We start from the raw sequence: 18,634 nt of genomic DNA, 5'->3' as shown, positions 1-18,634 counted from the left end.
CCATGCTACCTCTGGTATTTGAGGGGTAACGTTTGATAATATTTCATCAGGTTGTCATCTCCCCCGCACACACCTTTCTAGTTTTGACACATTTCACACAGATGTCGTACTTACTGTCTTGGGACAAGTCTGTGCACTTCACACAAACCAAGCTGTGCTAATACAAATGTCTGTAACTGATAAGGAATGAGGCATCTGGAAGATTTATTGCAGCTAAGACCAGAAAAGAGCTCTGTCCCTTCTCCTTCTCTCCCTGGAGACTGATGCCCTTTCATCTCTCCATCGAAACACTTGTTCTTCCAATTTTTCTATATTTGCCAAAGCAAAGATAATTCTCCCAGGTGCCAAATCTCTCTTTTTTGACTCAACCCTTCTATTCATCTACATGGAATGTCATCATGTCTGCCAATCTCTGCTTTTGAGTAGCTTTTGAATTTATATTTTCCTTTTCTCTCACTATCACCAGCTAGAGCAGACCTTGATCACATCAAACCTGGATTATTTTAATAATTTCTTCATTTGATGTGCTAGTTCCAGCCTTTTCTCTTCCCTATTTCCCACACCCCAAGCCCTCACTGTTGGATCCGTTGGTGCGATCTCTTTACCTGTAATAATAAATCTAACCCCTCCTGTAACACTTAGGATCTGTGCCACCTTCTCCATCCAACAACCTCCTACCCCTTTCTCACCACTCTTCTCCCTGTTTCCAATTTTGCAGTGTTTCCCCCACTTCTTCTAACCAATTTTCTCTGCTTAAAATGTCTCCTCCTTCTTCTCCAGCTATCCAAATGCTATTTATCCATCTAAGTCCATGTCAATTTGTCTCCATTCTCTGAAAAATTTGGTCTCTTTAAATTCCATAGCCTTGTCAATACCACACATTTAGGAATCTAGAAGATCATGTTCCGGTTTGTGTCATTTAATTCTTGTTTTATAAGTTTAAGTTTGCTTCCTTCAACTGCTCTTGAGGGCGATGACTTTGGGATGCTACATTAAGCGGTCTTCCCTATAGTGGAAAGACATCTTCCCCTGCAGTGGGAAGAATGCAATGGCACAATACGCACACGATGGTTATTTAATATATATCTATAAAATGTGTCTGAAAACATGAAAAAAAATGACATTAAGAAGGACTCTTGGAAGGTCAGCTTGGGATTTGGAGAGGTTTAAACATTTTATACACGGGAATTAATTTGAAGACACAAGGAATGAAGCATTCTGCACCCTCTGACCTTTGGACCGGCAGCAATGCTGGCACGTTATACTCCATTTTTTGGCCCTTCTACCACAGTTCCCGGGCTGCTTAATTGGCCTGCATTCCAAGTTCATCGCTGGAATGTAAGACATCACCTACACGTTTAAGTAAATAGTTAACTCTGACCTCTTGCTTTACCAAGTGGAACAGTGGTTTCAAACATGGAACCCTACATCTCTGCCGCATCCTTTGTCACTGTGTGATCCCCTCACATCTCAGTGTTAAATTCTCTTTCTCTTCCCCTGAAAATGATGCTAAAGCAAAACAGGGGTAAAGTCAGAGTCCAGGGGAAAAGAAGAATGAAGTAAATTTGATTTTAAACCGAGAAGCAGTTTTCATTTTAAATAACTTGCATACATGGAACCTTCAGTTAAAAAAAGTAATACGATTTTTGTTAAGCACCAAAGAAGCAGCGAGCCTGGGTGAAGTTGTATCTAGCTGGGGATTTGCTCAGCAGTTGGATAATCTGATTAGTAAATACTATAACAAGGTTAGAGAGTATACCCAGAATATGAAAATTTATTAAATAACCAAGAGTGAAAACTCTCTTCACTTAGATCTTCCATATTCCATCTTCAGGGTCTATAGCAGAACTTTTTAAGGATTTTTTATAAAATCAAAAAAAGGAAAGGAAAGTTGATTAATTTAGACTATTTAAATAACACCAGGACTGGGTTCAAGGAAAACTGAACTGACATGCATTATCTCCGTACAGAAGTAGCACCTGGGAGTAATCAATTAATTCAGAATAAGAGCATCTCATTTGTATTATTCTTTTTTTTTTTAACACATGTGGTTTAGAATTTCAATACTCAAACCATAACAGGCTGAAAATACCAAGTTGGCTCCCCAAATCTATGTTAGACAAGGTTAACCTTTAATAACATGCTGACTAATCTCACTCACCCTAAACATATTATTTTTGGATTTGACTTAAATAGCTAAGTTACCACTTTATCTCTCTCTTTGTCCAAGCCAATCTCTTCCCTCCCTCCGCTTTACAGTACCGTCTTTTCTTCTTGCTCAATATTATCAAACCAAACCACAAATCTAATTAAGCTGTCTTGATGGCCAAAATCTCTGCTCCTGGAGAAATGCATCATGCAGCACATGTAGGTAAGTGAATTAAAAAAGCATCCAGGCAGGTATCTGGTGAATGTCTCAGTTCATCCTTGCATAATAAACTATCTTCTCCTGCTCATTCATTTGTCAGTCACAGTAACTAAGGATTATTATTTGCTGAATGTACGTGACACCAGCAATTTGCAAAGTCTGTTGGCAAGAAAATCAGGTTAGAATGACAGAGTGAGAAATTAAGCAGAAGCCTGATGTAATTAGCTACAACAATCAGTGCTCTAATTTCTGATTTATTGTTTCCTGTTTTCCTGCTGCACTCCACTCTGTGTATACTGTATGCGCTTCATATAGGTCAAACAATTGCCTTATCAGTCCTGGCAAAGCGAGGGGTCAGAGTTAACAATATTTATTTAAACATGCAGGATGCTTCCCACTGCAATTAGGAAATAACTATTACTAATAGGTCCTTGGCACTACTTCCTCATTTATACAATTTTTTTGGGGAAAAAAAAGAAACAGAAACAAGAAAGAATTGGGATTTATTTCTTACATATGCACGAGAGTTGGCTTAGCTCTCCTTGTAAAAGAATTTTCCTTTCAAAAAAATCTATGCTTCTAAATGAGGCAAACAAATCATTATTGTTATAGCTGAATATTCTTTTAGGGGAAAAGTATCCTTCCTGATAATTAATACAGTTGTATTTTCAAATCTCTGTTAAAAGGTTTTTGTAGACCCCAGCCCCCTGGTAAACTCTCTGGAGGATGTCTTTGCTTTCCATCATTTGGCCACAAACTTAAAATGGAATTAGTCATCCTTTTCATAGTTTAAGAAAGCATTCTTTAAAACTGCATGTAAGATCTATTTCGAAGAGGAAAACCATGAGCATTTCTAAACTCCAAGAAGAATTTTTAAAAAGAAACCTCTGAAATAGAACAATGAACTCCTGTAAGTTAGAAATACCACTATGCTTAACTCAAAATAATGTTTACAACCTGAAAATATAAGTCAATGTAGTATAAATTCAAATGAAATTTTTATCACTAGCCGGTAAAGGACAATTTTCTAGGCCCTTCCTTTTGAAAAACAAAGGAACTGGATACGATGAGATAAATACTTTTGCTTTTATTCTTTTAAAAAAAAAATTTAAAAACTTTTTATTTTAATTTCAGTTCGTTAACATGGAGTGCTATCGTAGTTTCAGGGGTACTGTATGGTGATTCAACGATTCCGTATGTTTTTATTCTTTCGGTTTCAAAAATTTACATATCAAATGCTCTCAGAGCACTATATACCTACAATAAGAGGAAGCAGAACATCTTAAGAAGGCCTTCAGGGAGTCCTCCACAGCCTGCAAAGCAATATGGACGTTAAAAGACTACATTGAGTATCAGGAGACCTGGAATTTTATCCAGGCCATTTCTCTCATTAACTATTGGTCTTGAGCAAGTCATTTGCCCTCTCTAGATCTCATTTTCCTCATAGATTAAATTAGAAGTTTAGATTTGATCTTTAAATCTTCTTTATAACAAAAATTAGTGTATATCAAGCTTTTATGTTCCGTGTCAGGCACTATACTAAATATTTTAGAAGCTCTATGTCTTTTTTTTTGCTATTAATACAACTAAATTAGAAACATTTCAAATTCCAATTAAATTAAAATTTAAAACATTATAATGGACAAAAGAGGGGCATTATGTATTTGCAAAACACATGAGGAGAAAAATTGTCTATTATACTTGCCCTTTTTTCTGCTCTTTCCATTGTTCTGTCTTTCCTGATGCTCCCTGATTCCTTATTTGTCATTTCCTTTTCATGTAAAGAACTTCCTTTAGCCATTCTTGAAGGGTAGGTCTGCTTGTGACCATTTTTTTTTTAGTGTCCATTCATATGAGACTGTCTGGATTTCCTCTTCATTCCTAAAGGATAGTTTTCCTGGATATACATTTTACTGTTGACTGTTCTTTTCTTACAAGTTGAAAGACATTCCATGTCCTTTAATTCTCCCAGTAGTCTATGAACTAGGAGCTCATTATCTCTGCTTTACAGATGAGGAAACTGAGACTTTGAAATTCAGTGGCTTGTCTGAGGTTATTCAGCTGGAATGAGACCCAGGGATCATTTCAAACCTATAATTAATACAAGTTAATTTGTGCTCATAACCCACGTGCTTAACCTTTTTGTTCTACAGTCTTACATCTTAAGCTCTTAACATATTAATACTGTAATCAAACATACATACAGATCCATGGAAATCAACACTGTAGTATACCTTAAACAAAAATGCAAAAATCCACAAGGTTTTACTGAAATAAGATGGATTACCTTAACACATGACTATCCAATTGTACTTGTATCTAAGAATAGTTAAGTGAAAATGTCAATAAAGATTTTCAAAATTAGCATGGAATCAATCACTAAATCATTGCTGATTACATACTGTGTTCTTAATTCAGAATTTTATTCTATAGAATGCTATAGGCATCTAAAATGCATGCTTTTCTCCCAAGGGGTTAATAATTCAGTTGGGGTTATAATCCATGTTATATATCCATTTATGATAAAAATTGAGGTGTACATACAAGCTGAAGGAAGTCATCTGAAGAAAGGATTTCAAATCTCAGAGCAAGAACAGTCAGTGCATATTCATGGATGAGGTAGATGAATATAATCTACATTAATGCAAGTGGGGAGAAAGAGATTTACTGGAAAAAAAACTGGCAGAAAGATGTTAGTTAAGGGATTGAATAGAGACAAGAATCTTTAAGAAAGTCTAATGTAATAGTGCTCAGGATAGAAGAATAGGTGTGTGTGTGTGTGTGTGTGTGTGTGTGTGTGTGTGTGTCCCAGGACCCTGTGACACTGTGTGTATGTGTAGAGAGGAAAAGTAGGGAGAGAAGGGACCTCATATTGAAAGAAAGAAAGAAAAAATCCCTGAGCTTGAGGATATGTCCATAGGAACCTCCCAAACTGAAAAGCAATGAGACAGAGACTGAAGGAAAAGAACAGAATATCAAAGACCGAGGGACAACTACAAAAGGTGTGACATACTTAGGCATCATTACAATGTTCCACTTAAAATGGATAAAACCCGAAATGAAAAGTGCCAGTAGGAAAAGAGAGGGAAGACACATGTGAGAAATGTTTTTAAATTTGAAAAGATTTTTATTTGTTCACTCAGTTATTTATTCATGTGATTAACCTTTCTTAAAATGTTCTTTTTAATCTTTAAAAATATTTATTTATTTATTTTGGGACACAGAAAGTGAGCACAAGTGGTGAGGGAAGGTGAGGGAGAAAGAGGAAAGAAAATCCCAAGCAGGTTCCCCACTGTAAGTATGGAGCCAGAGGTGGGGCTCCATCTCATGAACCGTGAGATCATGACCAGAGCCCAAATCAAGAGTCAGGTGCTCAACTGACTGAGCCACCCAGGTGCCCTGTAGGCTAAGTTTTGAGGGATAAATAGGTAGTATCCAAATGAAATACCAAAGTAAGGGTATTCCAAGGCATAAGATAAGCATGCTCTAAAGTGAGATATACCATTGCATGTTTGGGATTCTGAAAGAAGTTTGGAAAGGTGAAGTATGAGGTGCTAGAATATAGAATGGGAGACATACCACTAGAAAAGAAAACTGGGACAAAATCTTAAAGAGTCTGTTATATCTTCATCTGAAGATAATAGGCAACAATGAATGGACAGTTGGGTTGCTTCCATATCTTGGCTATTGTAAATAATTCTGTAATAAACATAGGGGCACATATATCTTTTCAAATCAGTGTTTTTAATTTCTTTGGGTAAATGTCCAGTAGTGGAATTACTGGATCATATAGTAATTCTATTTTTAAGTTTTTGAGGAGCCTCCATATTGTTTTCCACAGTGGATGCACCAATTTACATTCCCACTAACAGTACTCAAGTGTTCCTTTTTCTCCACATCCTCACCAGAGAAACAAAAATACCATATCATTCCACTCATGTGGAATTTCAGATATAAAACAAATGAATAAAGAGAAGGAGAGACACACAAAAAAATACAATTGTTTTTGAATTTTATTTGAGAGAGAGAGAGAGAGAGAGAGTGCAAGCAGGGGAGGGGGAAGAGGGTCAGAGAGAGAGAGAGAGAGAATCCTAAGCAGACTCCACACTCAGCACGGATGCCAACTCGAGGCTTGATTCCAAGACACCATGATCATGACCTGAGCCAACATCAAGAGTTGGTTGCTCAATCAACTGATCCACCCAGGTGCCCCCCAAAACATACTCTTAAATACAGAAAACTAACTGGCAGTTGCCAAAGGGGAGATGGGTGGGAGGATGGGTGAAATAGATAAAGGAGATAGAGTACACTTATTTTGATGAGCACTGAGTAATGTATAGAATTGTTGAATCATCATATTGTACACCTGAAACTAAGATAACATTATATGTTAGTTATATTTCAATTGTTAAAAAGAAAGAGAAAGAAGAAAAAATAAAATGAACAATGAACGTGATTGGATTTGAATCTGGGAAACCCATATATTCAGTGTATACGATTATGTCAGCTGCAAGCAAAGGTAGTTTTATTTTTTACTTCCCAATCTGTGTACCTTTTATTTTCCTTTCTTGTCTTATTGCAATAGCTAGAACTTCCAATAGGATAGTTAAAAGGAAGTAATGAGAGGAGACCTCCTTGCCTTGTTCTTGATAACTAGTGGATATGCTTCAAGTTTCTCATCATTATGTTAGCTGTAAGGATTTTTTGTTGTTTGTTTGGGGCGGGGTGGGGGGGTTGTTTGTTTTTCATAGATATTTCTTATCAAGTTGAGGAAATTCTCATCTATTCCTAGCTTACTAAAATTATTTATCATGAATTGGTGTTGGATTTTGTCAAATGCTGTTTCTGCACCTACTAATATGATCTTGTGGGGTTTTTTTATAGAAAGTTGATGCAATGGATTACATAAACTGATTTTTTTTTAATTTTTTTAACGTTTATTTATTTTTGAGACAGAGAGAGACAGAGGATGAATGGGGGAGGGTCAGAGAGAGAGGGAGACACAGAATCTGAAACAGGCTCCAGGCTCTGAGCTGTCAGCACAGAGCCGACACGGGGTTCGAACTCACAGACCATGAGATCATGACCTCAGCTGAAGTTGGACGCTTCACCGACTGAGCCACCCAGGCACCCCTACATAAACTGATTTTTGAATGTTGAATCAGGTTTGTATACCTGGGATAAATGTCATTTGGTTATGGTGTATAATTCCTTTTATACATTGTTGAATTCTACTTACTATTATTTCGTTGAGAATTTTTACATCTATGCTCAAAAAGAAATTATTTCTCCTAATCCCTTTGTCTGATTTTGGTATTAGAGTAATGCTAGCATCATAGAATGAGTTAGAAAGTATTCTTTCTGCTTCTGTCCTCTGAAAGACATTGTCAACAACTGATATATTTTCTTCCTAAAATGTGAAGTGGAATTCGAAAGTGAATCTGTCTAGACCCCACCTTTCTATTTGAGGAGGTTAATTTTTGACTCAAATTATTTAATAAATATAGGCTTATTCAGTTTGTCTATTCTTTCTTGTGTGACTTTTGGTATTTTATGTTTTTCAAGGAATTTCATCTAGATTATCAGTTTATGGACATAGAGTTAATTCATAGCATTTCTTGATTAGCCATTTAATGTCCAAGGGATCTGTAGTGATATCCTTTCTTTTATTTCACATATTAGTAATTTATATTGTCTCCCTCTCTTTTTTTTTTTTCTTACTTAGCCTGGCTACAAGACTATTGATTTTATGTATTTTTCAAAGAACAAGTATACGATTTTGTTGATTGATTTCCTATATCCAATTTCATTGAGATCTGCTTATTGTTTCTTTTCTTATGCTTACTCTGAATTTACTTTGCTTTTATTTTTTTTAAGTTTCTAAGGAAGAGACTTAGTTTACCTATTTTAGATATTTCTTCTTTTCTAATTTATTCATTTAATGTTATAAATTTCTCTCTATGGACTGTTATTGCTACATCCTACAAACTTGGTTGTGTTTGCATTTTTATTTAGTTGAAAATATTTTTAAATTTCTCTTGGGATTTCTTTGATCCATGCTTTATTTAGAAGTGTGCTCTTTGAACTCATGTGTTTTGAGATTTCCTACTCATCTTTCTGTTATTGACCGCTAGTTTAATTCCATTGTGATCTGAGAGCAGACATTGTATGATTTCTATTTTTTCAAATCTGCTATGGTGTGTTTACGGCCCAGAATGTGGTTTGCCTTGGTTGCATGTTTCATGTGAGCTTAAGAAACATGTCTATTGTGTTTGATGAAGTAGTCTGTGGATGTCCATTATAGCCAGTTGAATAATGGTGTTGCTGAGTTCAGCTATATCCTTATAGATTTTCTGCCTCTTTTATCTGACCATTTCTGATAGAGGGATACTGAAGTCTCCAACTCTGATGTGGTCTCGTCTATTTCTCCTTGCACTTCTGCCTCATGTAATTTGTTGCTCCAACGTTAGGCACCTACATGTTAAAAATCATTATCTTCCTGGAGAATTGATCCCTTTATCATTCTTTAATGTCCTTTTTTATTGCTGATAATTTTCCCTGCTTTGAAATTTTCTCTGTGTGTAATTAATATAGCTACTTCTTTTTTTTTAGAGTTATCATGGTATATATTTCTTCATCCTTTATTTTTAGTCTATATGTGTCTTTATATATATATAGTGGGCTTCTTATACACAACACATATTTGAATCTTGTTTTTTGATATACTCTAACAATCTCCATCTTTTAATTGTCCAATTTAAACCCTTGGTGTTTGAGATGATTACTGACATAGTTGGATTAATATCTATCATATTTATTACTGTTTTCTATTTGTTGTCCCTGTTCTTTTTTGCTTTTCTGTCTTCTACTCTTTTTCTGCCTTTGAATTGAACATTTTATATAACTCCATTTTCTCTCCTTTGTTAATGTACAAATTATACTATTTTTAAAAACTTTTTGTAGTGGTTGTTCTGGAATTTATAATATATATTTATTATAAATCTAAGAACACTTTCTAATAACACTATACCACTTCATGGCAGTGTGAGTAACTTATAATAATAAAATAATCTTAATTCCTCTCTCCCATGCCTTGAATCATTGCTGTCATTCATTTAACTTATTATAGCATACATAAGCATATGTATAAATATATATACATATGTAAGATGCATACATTAGCACACATAATCAAATAGGTTGTTTCTGAAAGAAAAGAAACATAGGATCATCTCAATAGACACAAAAAAAGTATTTAACAAAATTCTACATCCATTTATGATAAAAACATTTAATAAGTTAGACACGGAAGGAGCATTGCAACATAATAAAGGCCATATATGACAAGCCTATAGTTAACATCATACTTAATGGTAAAAGGTTAAAGCTTTTCCTCTGATAGGGAACAAGAGAAGGATTCCCACTCTCACCACTTCTACTCAACATAGTGCTGGAGAGCCTTGCTAGAAAAATCACATAAAATAATAATAATAATAAATTTAAAATAATAATAATAATAGACATCAGAATTAGAAAGGAAGAAATGAAGCTGTTCTATTTGGAGATGACATAATTTTATGTATAAAAAATCCTAAAGACTCAACTAAAAAACTGTTGGAACTAATCAATGCATTCAGTGAAATTGCAAGATACAAAATTAGCACACAAAAATTAGTAGTGTTTCTACACACTAACAACTAATTTTCTGAAAAAGAAACAAAAACAATTGATTCCATCCAGAATAACATCAAAAACAATAAAATAATTAGGAATAAATTTAACTGAGAAGATGAAAGATCTCTACTCTGAAAACTACAAGCCACTGATGAAAGAAATTGAAAGAGACACAAATAAATGGAAAGGTATCCCATGCTCATGCATTGGAAGAAATAATACTGAATGTTGCTAAAATACCATCTATAGATTTAATGCAATCCTTATCAAGATTCCAGTGGCATTTCTTACAGAAATTAAAAAAAAATACTACTAAAATTTATATGGAACCACAGAAGACCCTGGATAGCAAAAGAAGTCCCGAGGAAGAACAATGCAGGAGGCATCACACTTCCTGATTTCAAGCTATATTATAAACCTATAGTAATTAAAACAGTACATTACTGGCACAAAAGCAGACAAATAGACCAATAGGACAGAATCAAATTCCCAGAAACAAATCCAAGCACATACAGTTAACCAATATTTAATAAGAGAGCCAAGAATACTCAATGGAGAAAAAAACAGTGTCTTTAATAAATGGTGTTGGGAGAATTGTATATTCACATGTAAAAGAATGAAAGTCAAAAATTAACTCAAAACTGATGATTAAAGGCTTAAATGTATACCTGAAACCATTAAACTCATAGAAGAAAACAAGAAAAAATCTCCTTGACATGGGTCTTGGTAATATTTTTTTTGGAAATCACACATAAAGCAAAGGCAACAAAATCAAAGTAAACAAGTGGGGTTATACCACACTAAAAATCTTCTGCACAGCAAAAGAAACCATCAACAGAGTAAGAAGACAACCTTTGGGAGTGCCTGGGTGGCTCAGTCAGTTAAGCGTCGGACTTCGGCTCAGGTCATGATCTCTCGGTCCGTGGGTTCAAGCCCCGCGTCGGGCTCTGTGCTGACAGCTCAGAGCCTGGTGCCTGTTTCAGATTCTGTGTCTCCCTCTCTCTCTGCCCCTCCCCTGCTCATGCTCTGTCTCTCTCTGCCTCAAAAATAAATAAATGTTTAAAAAAAAATTAAAAAAAAAGAAGACAACCCTTGGAATAAGAAAAATATATCTACAAATCATATATCTGATAAGGGGTTAATATCCAAAATATACAAAGAACTCCTACAACTCAATAGCAAAAATAATAACAATAACAATAATAATAATCCAATTCAAAAAGGACAAAGGACCTGAATGGATATTTTTCAAAGAAAATATATGAATGGCCAACAGGTACATGAAAAGATGTTCAACATCACTTGTCATTAAGAAAATGTAAATTAAAACCACAATGAGATATCACCACCTGCCCCTTAGAATGGTCATCATAAAAAAGACAAGAGAAAACAAATGCTGGTGTAATTGTGGAGAAAAAGAAACTCCTTTGCATTGTTGGTGGGATTGTAAATTGTCATGGCCATGATGGAAAAACCGTATGGGGATACTCAAAAAACTAAGAATAGAACTACCATATGATCCAGCAACTCCACTTCTGGGAATGTATCTAAAGGAAACTAAAACACTAACTTGAAAAGATACCTGCACCCCCCCCCCCCGCCACAATGTTCATAGCAGCATTGTTGACAATAGCCACGACATGGTAATAACCTAAGTGTCTATCAATAGATGAATGGATAAATGTGGCATATATATACAATGGCATAAAAAATGAGAAAAATCCAGCCATCTGCAACAACATGGATGGATCTTAAGGGCATTATAAAATAAGTCAGGAAAGACAACTACTATATGATCTCACTTATATGTGGAATCTAAACACAAATCAAAATAAAAGAGAACAAAGCAAAAAACACCAAACTCCTAGAAAAAGACATCATATTTGTGGTTACCAGAGGTAGAGGGTGGAGGGGGGTAAGTGGAGGAATGTAGTCAAAATATACAAACTTCCAGTGATAAGAGATAAGTTCTAGGGTTGTAATGTACAACATGATGACTAGAGTTAATATTGCTGTATGATATCTAGGAAAATTGTTAATGCAGTTGATCCTAAGGGTCCTCATCACAAGGAGGATTTATTTTCTTTTTATTGTATCTATATGAAATGATGGATGTTAACAAAACCAAATGTGTTAATCATTTCACAGCATGTGTAAATCAAATCATCATGCTACACACCTTAAACTTACACGGTGATGTTTATCAAATTGTTTCTCAATTAAATGCATTGTTACTAGTATTGTTTTGAACAAACTCTTATCTGTGATATCAATTAAGGATAAGAAAATTTTAAGTTTTGGGACACCTGGGTGGCTCAGTCAGTTAAGCGTCTGACTTCGGCTCAGGTCATGATCTTACATTTCGTGAGTTTGAGCCCTGCATCGGTCTCTGTGCTGACAGCTCAGAGCCTGAAGCCTGCTTCAGATTCTGTGTCTCCTTCTCTCTCTGCCCCTCTCCTGCTCATGCTTTGTCTCTCTCTGTCTCTCAAAAATGAATAAATGTTAAAAAAAAAAAGAAAATATAAAGTTTTTAACTTTATCTTTATTATTTCTTCTTCAGTGCTCTTCCCTTCTTTATGTAGATCTGAGTTTCTGATCTATATTGTTTCCCTCTTCTGTAAAGCACTTCTTTTACCATTTTTTGCAAGGCAATGCTACTGGCAACAAATTCTCTTAATTTTTGTTTATGTGAGAAAGGCTTTAGTTTGCCTTCCCTTTTGAAGAATAATTTTTCAGGGTACAAAAAACTAGTTGGTGTTTTTGTTTTGTTTTGTTTTGTTTTCTCTCAACAGTAAATATTTCACTCCACTCCCTTCTCACTTGGATGGTTTTTGAGCCGTCGGACGTAATTCACATCTTTGTTCCTCTTTAGTCAGGGTGTTTCTTCCCTTTACCTTCTTTCAGGATTTTATTTTTAGCTTTGATTTTCTGTAGTTTAAAAATATCTGCCTGGTATAGGTTTGTTTTTTTTGTTTTTTTGTTTTTTTGTTTTTTTTTTGATATTTATCCTGTTTGGTGTTCTCTGAACTTTCTGGATCTACGGCTTGGTGTCTGACATTAACTTAGGGAAATTCTCCATCATTATTGATTCAAATATTTATTTGTTCCTTTCTCGTTTTCTTCCCCTTGTGGAATTCCCATTACACGTATGTCACACCTTTTGTAGTTGTCCCTCGGTCTTTGATATTCTGTTCTTTTCCTTCAGTCTCTGTCTCATTGCTTTTCAGTTTGGGAGGTTCCTATGGACATATCCTCAAGCTCAGGGATTTTTTCTTCAGTCCTTTCCAGTCTACTAATTAGCCCGTTAAAGGCATTCTTCATTTCTGTTATAGTGTGTTTTTTGGTTGTTGTTGTCATTGTTGTTGTTATCTCTAGCATTTTTCTTTGGTTCTTTTTAGGATTTCCATCTCTCTGCTTACAATCGCTATTTGTTCTTGTATGCTGTCTACTCTATCCATTAGAGCTCTTAGCATATGAATCATAGTTTTTTAAATCCCTGGTATGATAAATTCAACAGTCCTGCCATGTCTGGTTCTGACACTCGTTCTATCTTTTCAAATTGTGGGGGGGTGGAGGGGCCTTTTGGTATACCGTGTAATTTTTTCTCAAGAGCCACATGTGAGGTACTTGGGTAAAAGGAGTTGCTGTAAGTAGGTCTTTAGTAATGTGGTGGTGAGATGTGGGGAAAGAGAAAGTGTTCTATAGTCATGAGATTAGGTCTCAGACTTTTAATAAGCCTATACCCCTGGACTATGAAGTTCAGAAGTATTTCTTAGTTTTTTTCCTCCATCCTTCAGTGGTAAAGGATGGCTAGAGTGGGTTGGAGTTGAATATTCCCTTCTTCCACATGGAAAGCTAGAGCGACTGGAATTTGGTTTTTCCCTCCCTCTAAGACAGTTAGGCTCCAATAATACCTGGTTCACGTGGCAATTTCCACACATGAGCCTCTGCTCCTGTGAGCTATGACTTTCTATATTCGCCTGTCTGTCTTTCCTATCTTGAGGGCCCTGTGTTCTCATTTCTCCTTTGAATCCTAGAAGAGTTGTTGATTTTTCTGTCTGTTCAGCATTTTACTTGTTATTAGGATAGAGTGGCAACTTCCAAGCTCTTTACATGTGGAACCAGAAACAGGAAGCCTTTAGTTGTTTTTTTTTTTTTTTATGTGAATGATAGGGTAAACATTGATGTCATTTATAGAAACAATATTTGTTATTACTGAGGTATTGTTGACGTATATATAGGCATAGCTGGGACATAAACCTATACACAATCCATATGAAGCTGTTCTATGAAAGGCCTACATTCCTTAATTCTTTCATTTACTCCAAAATATTTACTGAGTGCAAAATAGGCTCTGTACTGTTTTGAAAAAACAGTGGGGAACAAGTAAGACAAATCTTTATTCTCGTGGCAGAAAGTCAGGAGTTCAAGGTACCTATCAGAAGTGAAAGGCTCTATGAATGCTAATTGGCTAAAGTTGAGGCTCCTGGGTGTGATATTTAAGAATAGCAAGACAGGCAAAGTGGACACCATCCAGGCTGGAGCATTAATGGAAGGTCATCTAGTACAATGTAGTTCTGGATCATGGACTTAAATTACTCAAAAAGAACAGCCACGTCTACAAGTATGATGGCATATGAGAATCAGGATTTAGGGAACTCTGATTTCTTCGAAACTCACTGTTGCCTCGAACTAATGGAGAAGGTCCTATTTATGAAGGGCAGAAGCTGAGGGATGGTGAAGTTTGGTGGACTGCTGCCTTCCTTTGACATTGGTGGCCATCTGCTTTTTGAAATACTCCTCAGCAACATGTCTCAGTGCACCACAGGCAAGAATGAGGTGACACCAGAATTCCACCAGAATGTTGATGTCAAAATCTCTCTCACGGAGGTGCACTTCTGTGGGTCTCCCACCCTAGAGGATGACGTGGACCTGATTGAGGCCTTTGCCCAATACATGCTAAGATGTACATAATCCTGGAGGCATTGAAGATACATCTTCCAGAAGCTGCAATGTGTGACTTCTCTTGATCGTGAGAACATTTGGATCTACCCCAACCTTCTGCACTTGCACAGCAAGTTCTTTGACTATAAGATCCCCTACACCATGATACTTAATCTCTTTTCGCTACTCTACAACGACCAGCACCAGAGGCTTTTTGTGATTAGCCTGAATCTGCCCATCAGGCAGGATCAAACCTAATGCCACTTCCTGACCCTTCTTTTCCCCAAGAACAAGGACATTTTCTTGACTCCTATTACGAATAAGGAAGAGATGAAGAAGCCCTTTGACAGGCAGATCACCAAGAACATGTCAAGATGCCTCCAAGAGATGTTACTCGCGTCATGAAAACACTGGTCAACCACAAGTTTCCAGGCAACTTCCAAGGGCTCTCGGGGGCTCAGTGCATGTGCATCATCTGCTCCTGTAAGGCAGGCTCAAGACTATTGCATCTGCCGGAGCAAGGTTTATCTACGTTCATAAGCCACCCGTGTACATCTGCTTTGACAAGATCTCCTTCGTCAACTTTGCCTGTAGCTTCACCCCCAACTTGCTCCTTTGACTTTGATATTGAGACCAAGCAGGGCACCTTCAGAAGCATCAAGAGGCAGGTGCATGGGAACCTGATTTTGTTAATGCAAAAGGTTCAACATCAAAAATGAAATATTGGAAGAGAGGGTAAACCAAAACTACAGCGAATAGGGCTCTAACTGCGATGAAGAGGATCACCACGCCCACTTGGACTTGATAAAAGGATACCTACTTAGAGAATGCCATCAACAGTAGAGATGACTCAAGAGAAGGAACGAATAAGTCATTCAGCTCAGGAAAGGAAGAAGAAATGGCAGAGAGATTTGACAGCAAGACCTCTGCCAGTTCCTCCAATAATGAGGATGACTGTGCCTGGAGTGAGAAGAAGAGGAAACACCTCAAAAAGACCAAGAATCATAAAGGTTGCAAGAAGCCTTTGGAGAAGGGAAAAGACTTCAGTGCCCCCCAAAAGGCATATTTATGCATAGATGCTGTGGGTCGATCCTGAGTGAGAAAAGATCAAGTCAGACAGTCTTAACATTAGTATTATGAAACTTTCCAAGAAGGCAAACGAGACCTGGAGAGGAATGTCCAAAGAGAAGAAAGACAAGTGGGATTGCAAGGCTGAGGATACCAGAGGGAATATGACAAAACCATGAAAGAACATAAAGGGGTTCATGGTGAGTCTTCTAAGAGAGACAAGTCAAAGAAAAAGAAAAGAAAACTAAATGTGGGAAAGAAATCAATACCTTCTAGGAGCTCATTATCCAAGTTATTCTCAAGGCAGCTAAGTGAGGCCTTCAAGAAAATAGTCTGTGTCCTGTGAAGATAACTTTTTGGGAAAGAACAAAAGCAAAAAAAAGAAGACAAGCAGGAAAGGACTCTGAAGAAGAGGAACTAGCCAGTACTTCCCCAGCTCAGAGGATTGCATGACAGGATCTGATAAGCAGAGAGGAGGGAAATGTTCTTTCCTTGTACTTGTCCTGTCACACCTTAGTCTCTCCATCCATGTTTCAGTACCAGTTTCTCCTTGTGTGAAATGTCATCCTCAGGTTATGTGCCATCCAAACAAGTTCTCCTGATGATATACCCTTCCTTGGGGAAGCAGGAGAGGTGTCTTATCTGCTACTTCTCAGGGATGACTCTATAACTTGGGAGAGCTTGGGTCAGAGGCAGGGTAATGCAGGATCAAAATCCTCCTAATTTCCAACCTTTAGGATATATGCTTCTTGTTCAGGTCAAGTTGCTATAGCAGGGGTCATGTGAGGTCGGGCCTGTTGCTTCTAACTGGGGCCTATTTCTACTTTTATTTTGTATTTCTGGTCTGTGAAAATCAACATTCAATAGAGGGAACTGACTTCAGGGAAGAAAGAGAAGGAGAGGGTGATCAATTTTGCCAAATACTACTGATTGGTAGAGAAAGACAATGGCAAATGGAGGTTAATGATGACCTTGACAAAAGCAGATTCATGAGCTTTGAGGTAATACATCTAGGGATTTAAAATCAGGCTCCACAAGTTAATAGCTTATGACTATGGGCAAAAAACTTACATATTCTGGGCCTCAAAATTTTCATCTTGACAATCTAGTTATATAGTGCCTATATTCAAACTGGTCTGATGACTAACAAAATAACATATGGGAAATATCTCATGATTCAAAAAATAGTCTTTCTTTTTGTTCCGCTTTTCCAAGTCAAAAAAGTTGAAAATATTGTTAATTAACTGGTTTTGTCAAAGATCCATGGGTTGAAATTAAAAAAAAAAAAAATAGATGCCTACATTTCTGAAGTGACTCTTCCACTCACAAATTCAAGGCAACAAAGTTTAAACTTTGTAATGGGAATAGTCAGAAATTACCAAACAGTCACATAATAGCTAATAATTTTAAAAAATGCTTTAAATTTCAAATCACAAAGAAAATAACTAAAACATGTTTCTTACACAAAGAACTAACTTCTTCTGAAATAAAAACAATGAAAGAAGAGATTGCGAAAATCAGAGTATTAATAAAATTAAAGGCATATTAACTTAAAATGGTAATGATGTCCCATTAGGAATAAATTAATTCTTTTTAGACTGAGGAAACAATTTCATGCAGAATTTTCAGCAAAAGAAATGCTATCCTTGTAATGGAATCTATCATTTTGCAATTAATTTAACATTTTGTCTGGGTTAAGGCTTAATTACTGCACAAATATTCTTAAAGTAACATGAATTTCTGTTATGACAGTGAAACAGTTAAAACATTTTAGGGATGTTTGGAAAATACCTGGGAATTTTTGTAATACTTTCTTGTGTCTTCAGAGGAATGAAATTCCCTAATTTTAATGTAGTCTGACATGCTAATCTTTTTCTTTTTTTTTCCCCTTTTTTTCTTAAACAATTTTTATGTATTTATTTTGAGAGAGAGAGAGAGAGCATGAGTGGGGGTGGGTCAGAGAGAGAGAGAGAGGGAGAGAGAGAGAATCCCAAGCAGGCTCTAAGCCGTCAGCCCAGAGCCCAACATGAAGCTTATCTCTTGAAGCAGAAGATCATGTTCCAAGTCGAAATCAAGAGTCAGACACTTAACCGTCTAAGCCACCAGGTGCCCCATGATATGTCAATCTTTTTCTAAATGGGACACATTCTGTGTCCTATTAAAACTTTTAATGTGGTTTAAAGTATATCTACTTATTCACTCATTTATTCAACAACATTATTTCCGTGCCCCTCTGTATCAAAATTAGGATACAAAAATGAACAAGATGAATCTCAGTTCCTAAAGAATTCATCACACAATTATGGAAGGGTGAGAGGCGTGGAAAAGACAATTAGCACAGACAAATAAATATACATTAAAAAACTAATGAGGGGCGCCTGGGTGGCTCAGTCGGTTGAGCGGCCGACTTCGGCTCAGGTCATGATCTCGCGGTCCGTGAGTTCGAGCCCCGCGTCGGGCTCTGTGCTGACAGCTCAGAGCCTGGAGCCTGCTTCGGATTCTGTGTCTCCCTCTCTCTCTGACCCTCCCCCGTTCATGCTCTGTCTCTGTCTCAAAAATAAATAAACGTTAAAAAAAAAA

General features: G+C 36.5%; 1 pseudogene; it reads left to right on the top strand.

Annotated features, from left to right (window-relative positions):
• The first annotated feature begins 1,248 nt into the window (after nt 1-1,248).
• LOC102970507 lies at nt 1,249-16,656 on the top strand (annotated as a pseudogene).
• Nucleotides 16,657-18,634: the final 1,978 nt, after the last annotated feature.

Source organism: Panthera tigris, chromosome B1 (genome assembly GCF_018350195.1).
Source record: "Panthera tigris isolate Pti1 chromosome B1, P.tigris_Pti1_mat1.1, whole genome shotgun sequence".
NCBI lineage: Eukaryota > Metazoa > Chordata > Mammalia > Carnivora > Felidae > Panthera > Panthera tigris.
The sequence above is the reverse complement of the archived record's forward strand: the minus strand, read 5'-3'. Positions and strand labels throughout refer to the sequence as shown.